A 13,241-nucleotide genomic window follows, 5' to 3' on the forward strand; every position below is an offset into this window, starting at 1 on the left:
AGACACAAAAAGCTAATTACTGATTGAAAATGAATTAAAAAAATATATATGTATCGAGACAACAGGGATTCCACTTGCCTCTCTGATCCATCTCTGAAAGAACATATGAGTCTGGCAGCATTTCTTGATGTGAGAAAAGTGTCTTTTCTTACAGCAACTTTGAAAGTTAAACTGTCAGTTTCGAAACAGCAGCTTGTCTGAAATTTCCTGTCCTTCAAAATGGGTGCAAATATGACACATATGATGGGTTGTGTTGCTGTGCCACTGAATTTATCCACTGAGCACATCACACTTGAACTGTGGCACAATTCTATACTATATATAACGTCTTGGTTTTAAATATACAGAGGTTTCCCATAAAAACTGGGGCACTCTGGTTGCTTGAAGGGGTTAACAGGCCCACTGCATTTAGCTCTTATCTGTTCAGGCTACATTCAAATAGCCAAATGGAAACAGCCTTCTTTGTCACCGGTTTATGTGAGACTTTTGCTGCATGTTGATCTCTATTTCTCTCTCCTCACATTGCATGTGATCTCTTTATTGCTGCTATAAAATAACAGAAAACAAAAAAGGAATTTAAAAAAGTAAAAAAATTTAATAAATGCAAATACATCAATAAGTGCCATCAGCTGAAAAAAATTACGTTTCAAACCTTTTTTCAACAAACAACAAATGTGTATAAATCAATACACAAAGTGGACCTTTGGAAAAGTACAATTGCAGCTTCATATTTCACCTTAAAAAAAGCCAAGCTCTAGTTTGTGTTGTTAATATGTTGAAAAATTACCACGTTGCAACCCTGATTGTTTATGACTGAAGCTGTGGTGTTTTGTTTTTTTTTTGCCATCATTGGTCAGTCGTGAGAGAGCGTCAGACTTCTGCACCTGCTCTTCGCTCTTTATACAAGGCTTTAGAAAATCTGGCACGTGACAGAGATTGTAGGCCAATCATGGGTCAGTTCACAGGTAAAGGATTCCTATTGGCTGTTCAACAAACACAGCTACTGCATGCACATCCATTCATGTTCAGTGGTGGTAAATGCTGTGGAAAAAGTTGCCAGCACGTGCAACAACTGCCTACACTGAAAAAGAGACTTATTAAAAAGGATGTCTGAAACAGAGCCCGACAATAAACGCAATCAGAGTGTTCTGGCAGAGAAATTCCGTCCAGGCTTTATAGGCTGGAAGCGAACGACCCGCAGCACTGAAGATGTGCACCCGGTATGGCAGGCGCAGAGATGGAGAGTAGAGACAGACAGGGCCGCTAAAAACTTTATGGATTTTTTTAATGTCCACCAGCCCATAGACGCAGTGGCACAACGGGATTTGTCCCGTTGTACTATAGCCAGTGCACCACTGAACATCAGGAAACGTGTTAGTATTGGCAAAGCATTACAGAGATGGAGAGAACTTAGTGCTTGCGTTTGGTGGGAGGGCCTTCTGACAGCGAGAGCTGCAGGAGGAGGGCTGCTTTAATTTGCAACAAAGCAAAAAAAAAAGATAAATTCTGATAATGAACGTATCTGAATTTTCGAAATAGAAAAAGACAACAGTGACTTGAAGCATGAAACACAGCAGGTTTACCTGATTAACATGTAACTGATCATAAAGCATTGAATTTGTTCCCCAAATCTAATCTAGCGTACAAACCTCAGGCCTCCAGTCATGACCAAACGGACATAAAAGAGCCTCTGGCTCTGCTGTAGATCAGCTGCTACTCTATCCTTGCACAGTGGCTCACTTAATGGAATTAAACCCATCTGTCTGTATTTTTTCTAGAGTCAGCAGCGTTACTCTCTCATGGTTATGCAAATAGCCACTTCACCAGAGTCCATTCATCTCCAGAGCAGCGGGGCAGTGGTGCCTCAGAAAGCGTTGTGTGTGACTGACACTGGCATGTTATGTGAGATCTATATCTCTGCTCATTTTAATAATATCTATTTTTAAAAATAGATATCGCCCCTCGAGTAACATTGGGAAGTGTCGCCTCTGCTATTGTTTGAGTGAAGAGGTTCTTCTCTCTGCTGTCAGCTGCAACAAGAGGACATTTTTACCTTATTCAAGGTACCAAGTCCATCAAATCCTCCCCAAGGCTCAATATTGACTTCCAGCAGTTAAAAGAAACAGTTCGATATTTAGGAAATATCTCTATTCACTTTCTTGCCAGCAGTTAGATTAGAAGATTAATAACACCAGTCTGAAACACAGGAGGAAACAGCTTGGAAACTGTCTCAATCTCACACATTAGGCCAACTAGAACCTTTTAAACTGGGGTTTTTTCAAACCTTTTGACAGAGCCAGCCCAGTTGTTTCGCCATGCTTTCAGTCTTTATGCTAAGCCAAGCAGCAACTATGGCTTGAGGCAGACACCAATGCAGAAGTAAAGTACATCGCCACTGACGGCTGCTTGATGCTTGCTCCGACTGACTCCACTTCAAAAAGCTTCATCTTCTATCCAGAAATCAATCAATAGACACAACTCTGACATTGTCAGCTGGCTCGCCTGCCGCTGCACCGCCTCTTGAACTCCAGCCTGGTGTTCAGGTTCATGGTGCAATCCCAAATGTGCAGTTACCAGTGCACACAGAAAATGTGTGTAACACAGGTGCTGATTATGATCAAGCAACGTGACTTGAAATACTTAAAGGTTTTGCTTTCCTCTGCTTTGTGCGTGTTACTGTGCTGCACTTTAATCAAAGCAAAGTCTCAAAGTCTCAGAACTTTTTAGTCACACCGCATGTGTATTAAACTAAATGATCCCGTTGCCATTACAGCAGTGTCATTTTTCTCATCTAACTATCAACAAGACGAGGATTAACCATATTTTGCAAAATGTCAAATTTTTCCTTCAGATATTACTTTGCAGAGGCACAGTGCCATAATGAGATGTGTAAATGCTTAAATCTTTCAATGCACCCACAAGGTGTGGAGGATGAGGGAATTGGAATTTAATCTAGCTTGAATATGGAGACACATTGAAAACAGGATGATTGAAGTCACTGCAGCACCAATATCACAGAAGCTATTCCCATCTACCTTGTCCTCCCCAATAAAGCCAATTATTATTTATTACCAGAGACTCTTCCTCTGTTCTGACGCTGCAAAAATAAGCAGCTCGGGAGGACACCAAGCTGAAATTTTGAAATTATCTGCGAGTGCAAGAAGTTGCGGCTGTAGCCCTGCCAAATGCATTCGCTGTAAGTGCTCTCAATTCAGTCCTCATTTCCTGACTCCCGCCAATCTTCCCATGAGAACAAGAGGTTTTGGCCCATCGAGTCAAAGCTGTAACAAATATTATTTAGTGCTTACGCTGCCATAAAACAGCCTTACGTCACTAGAAATGGCTAAACGAATACCATGAAGGACACTAAGTCGTGCTCTTGTGATTCATTTTTAAAGGTAATTCTTTAAGTGTTTGCAGCAGTAAATGTCACAGAAATGTCCAGTATTACTCAAGTATTAGCTGTAAGGATGCCAGTGTTGATAAGTTGGCACACCACTGTAGTCCAATTTGAAATATCTCTATAACAACTGGATGTACAGGCACAACATTTTGTGTGTATATTATTTGTCCTCAAATGAGGAATCCTCCCAACTTTGGTAATTCCAGGACATTTCCTAAGGATTGTAACAACCATTGCGATCTCCTGACTTTTCATTTGATGCCTTTGTCAAATCAAACCTAAAGACATTCTCATCAGCCTCATGTGTACAAATGCAAGCAAAGAGCCACGAGGATGTCAGTAGACTGCCTGGGTTATGCTATAAATTGACTAAATACAAAGTGTTTTCTGCACCTCTTATATGACATCAGAAAGTTGTGAAAGGTTCCTGAAGCTTTTTTGACCGTATGACAACAGTTGAAACGGAGTAGGGTGTCTCACATCTTGTTATTTAATGTCCCTAACCCATTATCAAAGGCTTATCTAATTGTTTTTATGAAATACGCTGTAAAAATACGCTTGTCTTGCTTCAAGTGATGATCATTAGGGATGGATTGCCTTTATACTCTCATCTATTTTGTTCAAGCTTCACAGGCCATACATCCTCACACAACCTGCACCTGTTTAATATTAATTTTGCAAGTGTATTCAGTCTGAAAAGACAGTTGACAAATATGATTGGATTTAGAGGTGGTTTCAGTGACTCACTACATCCTGTGTGTTGCACTTGTATAGAGATTGAATGCATTATGAATAAAACCTCCCAGGTGTTTACTGTCTAATTCTATCCTAAAGATATTTGTTAAGTGGAAATATGACAAATCACACAAGACAAACACACGCTCCATTGAAGTCACTTTTAAAATACGCACATAAACCACCTCAGCATGTTTCCTCTCTGCATGAGTATGTTCCCCTTTAAATCCCTGAGCTGACAGTTTTGAGCTTGGCCAATGTCCTGTTCAATTGTGCTGCGATCCATCACGAGATCCGATGGATACTGAACCAGCCATTCATCATAAAGTCATCAACATGCAGCCTTCTCCTCTCTGAAGGGTGGTGATGTAGAAGTCAGGAGGCTCAGATTTATGTGTGATTTACTGTTTTCTCTGTTCGCCCTGTCCGTCTCACAGACACCTGCCCTCCAACACCACCGCAGCCCCCATGAATAACCCGCCCTCCTGCACCCTGACATGATGGAGTGTCAGTGTGTATCAGCCAGGATGGAAATGGGAGGATGGATTCTGATTTGTTGAAATCAAGACTTCTTGAGCATTAAGGCCTTGTGATCGATTCCGGCACTCAGCCAGAGCTCCATAAGTGGACGTACTGAACCGAGAGCCCTGATGAGGGACCGCTGGGGCTTCCCCTTAGTTTGCATCTGACATCTTTATTAAAGTATCAGTATTAAATTGTACATTAATTCAATTCTTTATATGGGCCTTTTTCCTGTTTTATTAGAGAGGTATAAAGTCACAGGGGATAGTCCATTTTTTCTTAGAAGTGTCTCAGTGTAAAGAAGATACACTTCAAAATAAAATACGCACAGTATTAAAACAGGTGCTACATGCTGACACAAAATGAAGTTAAATTCATTCTTTTAGACTGTTTACCACAAAATACTCTGGATTACAGACTTCTCCACAGAAAATGTCTTGTCCAGAGGAACATTTTCTTTCAGGTTTTTTTTTTAGCTTTTAATCTTCAGTCTTGTGTTTTCTTTGATTACACACTTGATCGCCACGTCAAAATATAAAGAACAACAATTTGACAACGTCAGCATTCATTTTCAAACCAGTAACCTTCTGCAGGTTTTAATCAATATCAATACTGTATTTATTACAGACTCGGAAGCAAATATATGTATTTTAATATACGTGTTTTGGCTATTATATATGAATGTGCACATCAGGCCAGACGGAGGCTACAACATGGTTATACAACATGTCTCACCATTAATCATATGATGCCTGAGCACTTTGTTGACATTTAAGGACAGTGGGATGATTCATTTACTGGAAATCAAACTTCATACATATGATGTTGCAAAACATCTTAAATCCATAACAAGAAATCATCTCATTAACGTTTTCAAGAAGTAAAGAACAAACCTGAACGCTAAAGTTTACCACAGTTAGCTTAGCTGCTAAAAGTTGCAAACCTTCAGTTAGCGCATTATATCAAGTGTTTGTTAGCAGCTTGTTTTTATTTAACTTATTTAATCTTTCCTTCCCTGGTTTGAATTTTCTGTGCAGCTGAAACACTACGTGTTACACGTACATCTCCTTGTTTACAGTCTTTACATGAATGCTGAATGCTTTCAATAACATGTAATCCTTGAGCAGCGTGTCGGTGCACAGATGTTCAATTTTCTTTAATGCCAGCACTTTGTCTAGATTTTCATCCTGTCTTCATTGACTTTTGCAAATTAGTTTATTGATACTGACATTGATTAATCTATTCTTTTTTTTCTAATTGTCCAATATGTGTATCTGCAAGGAGTGTCCTCACACTACTGAAGAAGATTTTCAGTCCCTGTTTGCAGCAATAATGCAACTTTGACTAAAAAACAAAAGCGTCTCAATATTAACTGGTGGATTACCTACTTATTTAGAGGATGGTTTGTATACTTTACAGGCCTGAATTGTTAAGGCTGAATTTGCTTAATTTATTTAAAGGATAAAACCTGGAAATTCACCAGCAAGGTCCTTTAAATCAACCATCTGGCTTATATCTTTGCTTTGCTTACCTCTTTGCTCGTTGAGTCAATCAGAGCTTTCACAGTTTTACAGTAATCTTACTATTTCTCTTAAGTTTCCATGTTTCAGATCTTTGTTGTGAAGGGAGTTGCACACAAAACCGAATGTGCTTCTTTCAACAATATGATGTTGTACTTTATTTAGTATTTCAAGGATAAAACCAGTTTTTTATTTTTTTATTTGTTGAGTTTACAACTTTACAGCCCAACTTCTGCTCTAAGCAGTTTATGTCATTTGTAGTTTTCAAGCCAGGAACAGAAACAGCTGTTTGACTAAAATCAATAAAAACATCCCTAATAACGGGTGGTTGTTTTGGTTGACTGATTGGCCAACATTCTGCTCATAAACACGGCTAATTTCTATATTTTGACACATTTGTATGCAGAGATGAAGACGATACCACATAAATCGTTTTTGTTATCGTACAATCGATCATTAGGGAAAAAAATTCTGGTGCCTGGGAGCGATCTGAATCAGACTTATTGTCTCTTAACGACCACACAGATTGCTGTTATTTCAGTTTCTGCATTGTGCAGCCTGTGTGTTATGAGACAAGGCAATCGCTCTGTCCAAGAGTGCTTTCCCCATTTACATATTCAGGTAAATACAATGTCGCTGTCCATTACACAGAGAGAGTCCTGTTCAGCTCTCTGGGCTCTTATTTAAACTGAACTGACAACTCCAACAACTCACTCCAACATAAAAAGCCATGCTCATTCCCTGCAGCTACAGCAGATTTGTGTTTGTACCCGTGTATGGATTCTGGAAACATGTTATGTAATACACTATTAATGTCATGAGGATGAACAGTCCTAACATCATCTTCAACTGTCTCCTCTTGCTGATTAAATGCATGACACACTGAATAATAATAAGCAACAGGAAGTTAAACTGGCACAGAATAATAAAATACTCTCTTGCATTAAATGTTTCAGGTAACTTTTTCCATCCAGCAAATAAGAGACTAAGGGAGCAATGAGGTCATTCTTGTTTGTGCACTGCAGTTAGCCTCTGCTGAAATCTGAGGAAAATATTTGATTAGAAACAACTGTAAATTGATTAGATTAATCAAGAAGATGTGAAATTGCTTTAAGGGTGAGGCTATATCTTAAGAAAATGCTGTATCCTTCTGATTAATCATTCTGGCAAGATCCCCAGAAATAATTTTATGGCTCATCAGACCAGAACCGGAGTCCAAGATGGCTGTGCTTTATTTTAAATGACATTGCTGTTTTCAGTTATCTTATGTTTAAAGGTAAAAGAAAGTAGGTACAAGTAATCATTCTGCAAGAAATAAAATTCACAAATCAATTATCCCCAAGGTCATTTTGGGTTAATCAAAGCAATCACTCGGGCACAATCCTGCTTAGTGATGCAGCGGCCAATTACTCACTGAATAATGTCTTGAGAGCTTTGTTAAGGGCTTTTAGTCTCACAGCAACACCAAAGTCAATTCCCATTTTAATGTCAAATGAACGGCACAAAGTAACTGACACACTGAAAGCTGTTGCGGGTAGAGTTTTCTGTCATAACAATCAGCGTAGAAAGAAGCAATTTAGAGAGAGAGATGATGAGACAGAGGCCAACCTGCCCTCAAAAAACTTGATATAAAGGAAACTTTTTGGAAATAATGGAGCCTTTCTCAGCATTCACCATCATTACTGTGGTTAGTGGGAGTGGGCGTGGGAGGGGGGGGGGTACACCTGATAGTTTGTCACCATTTAAGTTGTCAGGTTCACTCACTTTCACATTGCTTCTGTGTGATTTGTAGTTTTTATAGCTCACTTTATCACTCAATGACACCCAATGACAGTAGAAGGGGCTTCCCCCCCCCACAGAACCCACACAGGTTTCATTACTTTTCATAGATGTAGAAATAGAGGACAGGCCCTCATTCAAAACCTACTGTGAATCTCTTTTAAAACCCTTCTGTGAAGATTGAGGGCATTTATCATAGTATTAATCTATATTAAGTTCTGTTTAATTAAATGGCCAAAATGTCTCTAAAATCATTTACTGAAGATGCTGCAGTGAAGACACACAACTCTATAAGTCAAATAGCTGATTAGAGAGATTATTTCATGTTGTTTAAGACTAACTGGACAACAGATGAAACAGAATTCAATATAAAAGGTATAGAGTCTCATTGATTTTTAATTTGCAGACATTTATTGATGCCCTGAAAGGCTGAGTGGACATAATTATGTAGCACATGCAATACATGGGCCAGGCTGCTGTCATCACCCACAGTCATTGTGCTTGATTGTGTTTGTGTGTTTGATTGTGTTTGATTGTGTTTGAGTGTTTGATTGTGTTTGAGTGTTTGATTGTGTTTGTGTGTTTGTGTTTGAGTGTTTGATTGTGTTTGAGTGTTTGAGTGTTTGATTGTGTTTGTGTGTTTGTGTGTTTGTGTGTTTGATTGTGTTTGTGTGTTTGATTGTGTTTGATTGTGTTTGTGTGTTTGTGTTTGAGTGTTTGATTGTGTTTGTGTGTTTGTGTGTTTGTGTGTTTGATTGTGTTTGTGTGTTTGATTGTGTTTGTGTGTTTGTGTTTGAGTGTTTGATTGTGTTTGTGTGTTTGTGTGTTTGATTGTGTTTGTGTGTTTGTGTGTTTGATTGTGTTTGTGTGTTTGATTGTGTTTGTGTGTTTGTGTGTTTGATTGTGTTTGTGTGTTTGATTGTGTTTGTGTGTTTGTGTTTGAGTGTTTGATTGTGTTTGTGTGTTTGTGTGTTTGATTGTGTTTGTGTGTTTGTGTGTTTGATTGTGTTTGTGTGTTTGATTGTGTTTGTGTGTTTGTATGTTTGATTGTGTTTGTGTGTTTGATTGTGTTTGTGTGTTTGTATGTTTGATTGTGTTTGTGTGTTTGTGTTTGAGTGTTTGATTGTGTTTGATTGTGTTTGTGTGTTTGTGTGTTTGATTGTGTTTGTGTGTTTGAGTGTTTGATTGTGTTTGTGTGTGCACATGTAAATTAAAATAATGAAATCTATGTGCCTGCAACATGTATGCACGTTCCAGAGCACCTCATCTGGATTTGCCTTTTCTCTGGTGAAATGCATACTGCAGGTTTTCAGTGTTTAATTGTAGGAAATTTATATGTTTATGTTTTCCAGAAATTTGCAAAAAATGTTGCCATTGTGGAGAAATGATGTTGAGAATATATGGTCATAGTTAAAATGGTTAAAGAAAACAAAACAAAAAAACACCTACAGCTCATCAAACTAAACCCAATGCCTTTCAACTTCATTTATTTAATTAAAGTTTCTCAGTCTGGTAAGAATTTGTGAGTTTTCGTGACATTAAATTAGAGTGACTGAATGTCTTTTGGTTTTGGATAAAACATGTAAAGTCTGGAAAATTGGGATGATGTTTAAAATGTTTAAGAGACCAGATTAACCAATCCTCACCTACAGCTGTACTAATTTATTGCGTACCTCCACACGAGCAGAAAGATTCGAGGATCCTTGTTGGGCGTTGCTCCGCCGAACCATGAGGTGTTTTCGTCGTCATGTCTTTTGCTGGCTCATCGCTCTTCTGCTCGGTCCTTCTCTCTCCTCGTCTCCTCCTCTGATTCATTACCAGGACTCGGAGGCCTCCTGCCTTCTTTTACTGCCTCCATTAAATCTTTGCTCTCCTCACTGCAACTGTCGGTGCGTCAGTTCATCATCCAAGCTAAGAGCTGTGGAATGGGTTGTTGACATTTCTCCACTTCATCTTCACTCAGGCCCGGTCCTGCCCAGCTCAGCTCTCTGTCACTCCAAAACCTACCAATGAAATGTAAATTCAATTCATATGACGCTACTGAGCCTGTGATTAACAGCCGGAGAGATGCAGTTTGTCTGAGGCTCAAACAACTACATCCAGCCTGCTTTTCTTGTATCTGCAGAGGGACATTTTATTAGAATGTGTTTGTTGCTATGTACACATTGTTGGAGTAAATAATGAAGTGGGACTACAGCTAATAAAGTCTCCCTTTTGAGCTTTGCAACAACCTTGCACTGTTTGAGACTTAACCTCACGTAACCTGTCCAAACAAACAGGAACTGAATGTGCCTGCAAAGGCAAATACCACAGATCCCAGAGGAGCTGAAGCTGCCTGAGAGGGACATCAGGCTGCTCATGGGACTCTGGATTATCTGTTTATCTCTGCCTTCATAATTGCTGAGGGTTTCCTGGGTATAATGGACAAAAGGCATGTCCAACAAGGCTTACTGAAATGCTTCCGTCTTCCCTTGTTCTAAATGGGATGAGTCACACTGCAGTGCAAGGTGAGGTGAAGGGGAGTTTGGCCTCAGTTGATTAATTTTTGTAGCACTTGGGACAATCCATGATCATTATTTTTTTTCCCCCTCATTCAATCCAGTTTGGTCATTAGACAGATAACATCGGAGGCATTTGCTATATTGTTGTTTATAATTTTCTTTATGCAGTTTTTATCTATATTTATGTAACACTAAACTAAATTGAGCCAATACTGCAGGCTTTTGATTCAAAGTGCATCCCACACAAAAAGCTAATAAATTGTGATTTTAGCAGACCTTCGCTGAAACACTGACACAATTTTTCAAAGAAGAAAAAACAATTACTGAAAATTATTTTTTTAAGTGCAATATATTTAGGGGGGAATAATCATGAAAAAGCACACTATTGTAGTTTTCGTATGATCTTTTCCACACTTGTATTTGTGTGCAATGTCTCGGCAAAATCACGAGGAAAAACACAAATCAATTCCAACTCAACGCCCATTAATTAGCTATTTTTTAAGGTACTTTCAGCTTATCTACATCAAAGTCTTCATCTGTGGATGTAGTTCACTGAGTCAAGGAGATAAAGCTGACCATTTCCAATTTTCATTTTTAAATCTAAACTAACAAAAGAGCTGTGCTGTGAATTAAACCATAAAAGCTAATAACCTCCAAGTCCACATATTTGCATTCATGGCAAATAAGGCAAACTACATGCACAAATAACAACCTTATAATAGTGTTGAAAGCTTCAGGCAAAACTATAAATTAAACTTTACCGTTTTATAGTGAAACCTCTCTGAGTTTCTGGGTTCATAAATTAGGAACTGGAAGAAAAAAAACTTTAGGAGATAAATATATTGGATTTTAACAAGGAGGACCCAAAAATATGAGGCAGGAAGTTGAAATAAAAGAGTGAGCTTTACTTAAAGACTGTAGGTAACAAACTATTCAAAACCTCGCATGCCAACAAACAGTTAAAAAATAACAAGAACAGGAGGAAACTAATGCAAAGTACTCACTGGGATTAGGAGGCAGCTGAAGAGGAAAGAGGCGGGGCTAAACAAACACGTGCTGATTCCAATGAGGTGAGTACAGGTGAGTACAGGTGAGTACTGGAAGTGGCAGGAAACCACTACAAAAAGATAGGAAGTAAAGTGCAACTGGCTGTGACAAATGAGTGACTACAAAATAAAACAGGAAGTGACTGCAAAACAACAAGAAAGAGGAAAGGCAAAGAAAGATAAAGTATGAACCCTGGGAGTTTAAAAACTGTTTTGTGATGGAAAATAAAGTTTTTCTAAATCTGAAATGAAGAAGTTAAAGGAAAACGCCAGTCATTCAGGGATTTTGATGTAAATAAATGTAAAACATGTATGTTGACTGAATAACAGCAGATTTATTGTACAGCCAAAACCTCAACTTCTGTCAGTGTAATAAATGATTATATGCATACAATCACAATCCATCCACCATGAGTAGTTTCTGTGTAATATCTGTTCGAGTTGAAACCACACAGCTGCTGGTAATAGCTGGGTGAAAGTGATCTGACTGTGCCCTGCAGTGAGTAGTACCATAATGACTGATCCAAACATTACAGGATCATTTAAATACAGAAGCTAATGGAAAAAGTAAAGCTGTTTGTCCCAGCGGGGGTTTGTGAAGTCTTTGATTCACCTCAGGAACAACAAAGGACACCTCCATTTGTCTCTTTGTTTTTCAGACAGGCCTAACAAAGTCAGGTTCCAGCTCATTAACATTTCACAAATGTAGAAACATTAAAGTGTTTTCTTTTTAGACTTGGATCATTATCTGCCAAATGTTGAAGCATGAGCTACTACATTTCACTATACCGCCACCACATTTCTCTTAAAGCTGATTACGCTTAGTAACCACTAGCTAGTTTCTAATTAGTAATCTACTCACTGCTCAGGTGAGGTTACGATTACGAGCTGTCGTCAGATGAAGACCTCGGTGAGGACAACGAGCACTCAGATGAGCTTTCCCGAGACAGTTTGTGACAGCTTCGTCTTCGGTTGTGCAAACCAACTGTTGCTGCCTGGGTCGCTGGTCTTAGACGATCTTGCAGGTTTAGACGCCAGGAGTAGCCGTCCTGGGCTGCCATGGTGACACATGGTCTGTGGTTGTGAGGCCAGTTGGATCTACTGCGTAATTCTCTGAAACAACTTTGATTTATCTTCTGACAACAGGTCTGGTGGACATTCTTCCAGTCAGCATGTCACGTGCAAGCTTGTAAATTGTGTGGGCCTTTTATTGGAACCAGTCCAAGGCATATTTGTGCAATGATCATGGTGTTCAGTCAGCATGATGAATCTTCTTGGCAAAAGTTAAGTGTTCACTAACACAAATATCAAATATGTGTTCAAAATTTGAGAGAAAATAAACCTTTTGTGTGCATAAAACCTTGGAATTTTCATTTTTATTCATGAATAAGACAGAGCAAAAACAAAAGTGTTGCATTCATATTTTTATGGAGTGTAATTAAGTGTACATCTTCACTTATTAAACACTTCATAATGAAGCTGAGTCTGAGCCTACGAAGGGCTGGTACAGCTGGTTACAGCAGAATTTCATAGAACATAAAACCCCCCTTTACTTTTTGCACATTCATCACTGCATGCAGTGACCTTTTCCTTCTGAGGTTCAGGGACAAATGTGTTTATAGACCCTGAGGCTTTATGTATTATGCAAGTTCATACTCTTACCTGAAGTCAAATGTCAGACTTTTCAAGGAAAGATTTATGTTTTCTCTTCAAAAACTTGAAGTGTACTGAAACC

Source organism: Embiotoca jacksoni, unplaced genomic scaffold, assembly GCF_022577435.1.
Source record: "Embiotoca jacksoni isolate LCO1_2020_lvr unplaced genomic scaffold, fEmbJac1.0.p SCAF_23, whole genome shotgun sequence".
Classification (NCBI taxonomy): domain Eukaryota; kingdom Metazoa; phylum Chordata; class Actinopteri; family Embiotocidae; genus Embiotoca; species Embiotoca jacksoni.